The following is a 6,666-nucleotide window of genomic DNA, read 5'->3' on the forward strand; positions in this document are numbered from 1 at the left end:
CCCCACCAGGAACTGCCAAGTGTGACAGGCCGATTACCATTTGGAATGAACAAGAAAAAGCCAGTCATCCATATAAACATGGAAGCACAAGTAAGGAGCAGACCACATGATAAAACACATGTGGTGCTGAACCCCCCTAGACAACTAAAGATATGGATGTGAATGCTCCACCACAGGAATGTGTAGGTAAGCATTGGAAATACCCACCTTGGTCATACAAAGACCTGGAGGAAATGCCCATCAAAGAGAAAGGTATGTCTCCATGGTAAATTGAGGAGTGCGAACATACTGATTGAGACGGGATAAAATGATGACAGGACGCCAGTCCCTGGTCTTCTTGGGAACCACAAACAGGTGGGAGTAAAACCCTGTGAACCTGGTAGAGCTGGTTTAATATCCTGTTGTGCAATGAGGTCCTGAACCATCTCTGATAGATGCTGGCATGTTGATGGATCCCGAGGAGAAGGTAATGGGATTACTAGAGAAGGGAGGAAAAGAAAGAAAGGCGATAACATATCCCTCTAATGAACGAAATTCAAGAAATGAGACCCCACTGTTGGCAAATCATGCGTCATCATGTAAATTATCAAAATGTGGCACCGCAGGAGGGTGGGACAAGAAGAGGTTGGGAAGGGGAAGGTCAGGAACCGGTTTCACACTAGTCCCCGACTGTGACAGATGAGCTACCAAATTAGTAGGGTTGAATATTGATGGGTCGAGGCCACACACAACTCCAAAGACTCAGGAACCAAGTCAAACACATAAAAACGGTACCACGCAGAGGTCCTCAGATAAGGAGTTTGGAGATAGGTCAGTGCCAAAACCATGTCATGACCCAAGAGGTCCCAACAACAAACAAACCATGTTGGAAGCACGAGAGCTGAAGACAACAGATGAGCCAATGCAGAAGTATGAATTGAGAGGATTTCAGCAGAAAACCCCTCAGGGATCTTTTGAAGAGCCTCTGACAGAAGGTGAAGGGAGGAAAGGTACCTTAACTGAGTCATGAGGGTGAGACGAAGTTGAGAAAATTGGGCTTGGGTAAGTTGGACAGAATAATCTGGGTTAGCTCCTCAAACAAGTAGAACTGACCCCAACAACTGTTGGTTGAGAAAGGGAAAGTTTGCTCAATGATAAGCAAGGGTGGACTGATCTGAAGTCCATGGGGGACGAGGCATACTAATGCCATCCCACAGTTAAGAGGCAAATTGATGCACGTGAACCCTAATATCAGGGGACGGGGAAAAGACTAAATATGGTCGGAAGGTTGTTTTATATAAGAGGGAAGGTCTATGTCATAGAAAACTGGTGTAAGAGACAAAATATCACATACCTGAGAGATAAAGTCTGAAAAGACTGATGACAGATGAGCTAAACCAACGGGTAGACCACCCACAAACCAACATCTGAGCAGTGGTAGAATGGGGGATGCTGTCAAGTTATGAGTATAATTATAAGAGGGGTGACCTGCACTACACTGATAGTGTTACCACTGCCTCAACTCCCAGCGATTGGCACCATCTGTTCAGCTTCTGGCTATTACATTCCAATCAGTGAGGGTTCTCCATAGTCTACCACCCCAGCACTGGTAAGCAGCAAGAGTCTCCATTGCTCCACTCAATGAAAAACGGGGATGAATTTGCAGTAGGAAGACCCAGAGAAAATGCCCGGATCCCCAAAAGATGCCTGCTAGAAGGGTCTTTTGCTGGAGACAATGCATCAGATGACCACTTAAATTTATTCTGAAAAACCAGCAAACCAGAGTCAAGGAATCAGGCAAAGTCCCCCCCTGTTGCTGGTATTTTCCATGATAGTCCATGGAATAGGTACACTCTTGATCAGATAGTAGACAGATATCAGAATATATCATGAGGATACCTCACGTGATCTTGCAGAACACCCCACCTTAACAGTGGACATATATGGAGACAAGATAGATGATATGATCTCTTTTTGTTATCCTGGCTTGATGCAGAGTTTTGGGAAATAAGTAAATACTGGTAGGTACCACCAGCCACCTGGTGGGATCATAGAAGCAAATGCCATAAACCAAAGGGGAATGTACTCACCCATCTACCAGTGACCACTGGGAGATAAGACAGCTATATGGTGAAGAGAGTGGTAGTCCACAACGCAGCATGAATGATCTTGTCCAGCAGGAGTAGGAAATGAGAAATGAGAGAGGTGATGAATCAGAATGGAATGAAATGCAGACACCTGCAAAAAACAACCTCTAAAAAAAGGTGCAGGCTGTACTAATAAAGCAGAAGAAGACTTGTTCCTGGAGGAAGAGGAATCCCATGGAATGGAGAGTGGAAGACAGAAACCTCAAAGGTGACAAGTATGAGCTAAAGAGAAACAAATGGCATGAACAGGTCAGAAAAGTCTGTCTGGGTCCTAGCGAGCCTAGAAGAGTGAAACAGAAGGATAAGAGAGAAGAAAGGAAGAGGTCTCCTCCCCATGTGGCTGAATACTGAGAGAACAAGGACCAGAAAGAGGAATAAGAGGAAGGAAAGGGTACAGAAAGAGCCCCTAGCATAAAGAGGAGAACACAAGTGAGAAGAAAAAGAATATGTTTGAAGAGAAGATGGTAGAAGTTATAGGTTGTGAATGAGCATGGGTAAGAGTGTGCAGGGTGACACTGAGGTCCTAGTCAGGTACAGGGCAAGTGTGTGTATGGATAAGGAAGGATCTTAACAAGGTGAACAGAACAGAGGAGAAAACACCTTGCAGTATTGAGCAGGCAAAATGGTGAAGACAAGGCCACCCAATACTCGACAAAGTCAGAGACAGATGAATCTGTAGAATAGCCTGGTAAATGAAAGAGAGATATCTGATGGTAAACAATTATGAGTAAAGTGGTGACAGATATATCAATATTGAAAGTCACCCTCCACATGTGGGTGGAAGGACCAGGTAGCATGATGCCCAGAAAGGGAAAGGATTACCAGATGCTTAAGTCAGGTTCCAAGGGTGAAGGACTAAACCAAAAATGAAGATGAAAAGACAAGATCCAGTGATGGAAAATAAAAGGTATATGTAAAAGCAATAGAGTGTATAATTGGCAGGGAAGAGAGGGTTGGGTTGACAGATGGCAGAGAACCAAGGTTAAGTCAACCAGAGGAATGGCAGTGTCTCTAGGCGAGGCCAGGATCCCAGGTAAAAACTGGAAAGGTAGGTGAAGATTATGACTGGTAAGTGACCAGAACAGGCAGAAGGCAGTGACAACCAGGGTCAAGGAATGGAGAAAAAATGATCAGAAGAGAGGAAGCACAAAAGTGAGAAGGTTGGCTAGGCAATGAGGAGCAGAGTCCTCAAGAGAGAACCCCCAATGGAAACAGGAGAAAAAGATACAAACTGTAGGCAGAACACAGACCAGTCAAGAGAAGCAGTCTACAACTATGTTGTAGTACTCAGTACATGGCATGCAATGAAAACAACCCATTGAGAACTTGCCCAAGAAGGAAAGTTCAGAGTTTGCAAGCAAGGAATTCTAAATCAGATTACCCCATGGTGATTAATTTAGGAAAAACCCTGGAGGTATTGGAATGAAACATAACTAAGTGATCCATTTGGAGCAGTAATGATAGTATCATGCCCAACAATGTACCAGAAGTTCAAACGCATGGATATGGGGAGAAGATTCATCCTGGGTCCATTTGCCGGATGGAAAATAGATGATCAGGGATGCTCCTTAACAAGAGGGGGAAGCATAGGTGAAGAGTTGTATGTCCAGATCGGGTGGAGGTAATAAAACATTGACAGTGACAGTAGATTAGTCCAGCTACCCATACAAATATTAGAATGGAGGAAGGGGCAGGAGAATCACTGAGGTCAAATAATCCTGTAAGACATCCCACCGGTCATGCAAGGATCAACTGAGGAAGTGCATAAGCATGTGACCTAAAGGTATACGCAGTCCTCATGAAGCCATGGTCACCAAACACAAAACCTCACACAGAGAATGAGTGGGATAGTCATGAATCCTCATGACAGCAAGGTCCAATGCACACAGACAAATAGGAGAAGGCTGATTCCAGCTGAGAATGAGTTCAAAAACACTCCCTCAGTGAATAAGATATTGATTGAGAATAAGGAATTGGTGAACATAGCCTCAAAAGAAATGTTTAATATAAATAGGAATGGAAGGAGAAAAGGAAAAAGAGGGCTGAAAGGAGGAGGGTAAGGTAAGTGGAGATAAAGTCCATGGGTAAGAAATAGAAAAACCCCTTACTGGCCAGAAAAGTGTGGCCATAGAAGCTCAAACTGAGAAAGAATCCCACAGAATCCAACACAACTGAAATGTCACCAATGAGCTCAACGGGACTGACAATGAGTAAAAGAGGAAGTTGGGAATACAAAATACAGGGAACTAAGGATGAAGAAGTGGTACAGTGGTGGAGGGTAAGGTTGGGGATAATATGGAAACAACTTACAAAAAGAGAGGATTAATGATGGGCAGCCTTAGCCTGTGATACACTCAAATCAGGAATACCTTCACACTTCAGGGCAAAGAAAGGGTCGAGACAAAGGGGCTTGAAGAATAGAAGACAGAAGTCGAATTTGGTATAGGAGAGTACCTATAACCCTAATCATTACACAATAATCTCCAGTAATAAGAAGGTGAGTGAGCAACAAGTGACCGTGAAACCTTTTATTTAAAACTTAGCAAGTGGGCAATCACTTCTCTGGCACTAGCTTTTTCCATGATAGTCTAATAAATGAGAGGATCTGAACCGAGTAATAGAAAACCTTAATACCACAAGGATACCTCTAGTGGTCTTGCAGAACACCCTATTTCAACAGTGGATATTGGTAGAGCCAGGGCAGATGGGTTGAGTGCTCTCCATTATCCCTGGCCTGATACAGATTTTGGGAAATAAGCATACTATGGGAGGCAACACCAACCACCTGGCAGGATCCTATAAAAGGGAAAAGGGTGATGATAAAGAAATTGGACTTACTCTTCTCACAGACAGGATGTATTATTAAAAATAATAGTGACTGGAGGGAGTCAAAATTCCATAGCAGATGAAACAGCCAAATGATGAAGATTATGGGATATGAACGTGCGTGGATTCATCCATATGCCAGCCTGAACAATCTCATCTAATAATTGGTGAAAATGAAACATAAGAGAGTAACACAGTTGCCAAATCCAATGCTACAAACTGTTTAAGAACCACCACCTTCCCAAGCAGCTGAAGTCTTGGGATAAAAAGGTCCAGTCTAGATAGAGGAGTAAATAAATATGGTGAAAGACAGTGCAGGTAGCATCGATAGCATATACATCCCAACAATGATGACCACAAATAAAAAGAAAATGTCTTCAGAGAAAGAAGTTATAACAAAAATGAAGGTAACAGAGCATGTGTAAGAATGCATAAAACCACATCAAACTCACATTAAGGCATGAGAGTATGATGAAGGATGATGGACCAGAACAAAGTAAACAGGACAGAAGAAGAAAATCCTGATTATAACCAAAAAGATGAAATATAGTTAATAAAGCTGCCTAACAACTAGACTAGTGGAAACTGACAATCCATGGTCAAACAACCATGTGAAAAAGGCCAAAAAATTGGGCCACAGTAGAATGGCCCAGAGGAAGGTCAAAGCTTAAGAGCCAATGTCAAAAACACCTGCCACTGCTGTTGATAGATGAAAAGATTTCAAAGATGACAGGAATAGGATAAGAAAAAGGCTAAATGATTCCAGAGTTCAACCATGTAGGCAATGGACTAGACAAATTCCATACATGAAAATGAAGGGGCAACACCACTGTGCAAAAAAGAGACATGGTTGGAGCAAGAGAGAAAGGAAGTAAGGCAGAGGACGAGGAGGCTGAATTGTGCCAACCAAAGAGACACCACCAACAGGACCCGAGAAGGAGTATCGCATATCAAAGTGAGGATACAAGGAAGGAGAGGAATAGGAGAACAGGCATACAGAAAAGAGTGAGACCAGACCTGGCTGAGAGCTTGACTGCCAGGGTCGAAGGATTAGGAACAGGGGAACCAAAGAGAGGAAGTTTGGTGTTGAAAGGGACAAAGACATTGATGAGATGTGTGCCAAAATGAGAGCAACCCAAAGAAAAACCTGAGGGTGGGGAGACCACTCTATGATTAACCCTACCAACATGGGTCTATCCATGATCATTAGTCAAAGGCCATGTCATCTCGTTTGTAGACTCACATTGCAAATTTTATTGAACTACTATTCTATTAATGTATGTCAATTTAGTTTGGTATTAACTTGTAGATTATAATTCACATTTTAGTATTATACATTAGTTAATTTCTTAAGTTAAAAGTAAATATTAAGAAAAAAATCCTAAATATTACTTTTAGTGTGTCACATGGTATGTTGAATGCAGCACTGGTTCAAATTAGGTGTTTGCAATGTCCAAATACAAAGTCTATAGTTTCTTACAAATTAGATACTCAAATTACTTATATTGACAAGCTAGAATATTAGATAAGAACCTACTATCTTTTCTATTTTCTGAGATATTAATACACTCATTGAATCAACCAAGGTGGCTCTGCCCACCTCTTCCATTTTTGAAAATACTTGGTTACATACACCTACTTTACCCAGTGATATGTGTATAACCAATAGAAAGCTCAGAATGTCCTCCTAGTGATTTTCTCAGCCTCGGGAAAC

General features: G+C 42.3%; 1 protein-coding gene and 1 long non-coding RNA gene across 2 annotated transcripts in view; one reads left to right on the plus strand and one right to left on the minus strand.

Annotated features, from left to right (window-relative positions):
- LOC106466612 (unc-112-related protein-like) overlaps window positions 1-6,666 on the minus strand; it is a 78,825-nt gene that overhangs the window by 35,816 nt on the left and 36,343 nt on the right. The gene's annotated exons all lie outside the window — the stretch shown is intronic.
- Window positions 311-6,666, plus strand: part of LOC111087570 — a 16,780-nt gene continuing 10,424 nt past the window's right edge. The window contains exons 1-2 of the long non-coding RNA XR_002612252.1: window positions 311-379; window positions 4,242-4,247. This is a non-coding gene — a long non-coding RNA (uncharacterized LOC111087570). The remainder of the gene's footprint in view (window positions 380-4,241; window positions 4,248-6,666) is intronic.

This window comes from Limulus polyphemus, unplaced genomic scaffold, assembly GCF_000517525.1.
Source record: "Limulus polyphemus unplaced genomic scaffold, Limulus_polyphemus-2.1.2 Scaffold2321, whole genome shotgun sequence".
Lineage (NCBI taxonomy): Eukaryota > Metazoa > Arthropoda > Merostomata > Xiphosura > Limulidae > Limulus > Limulus polyphemus.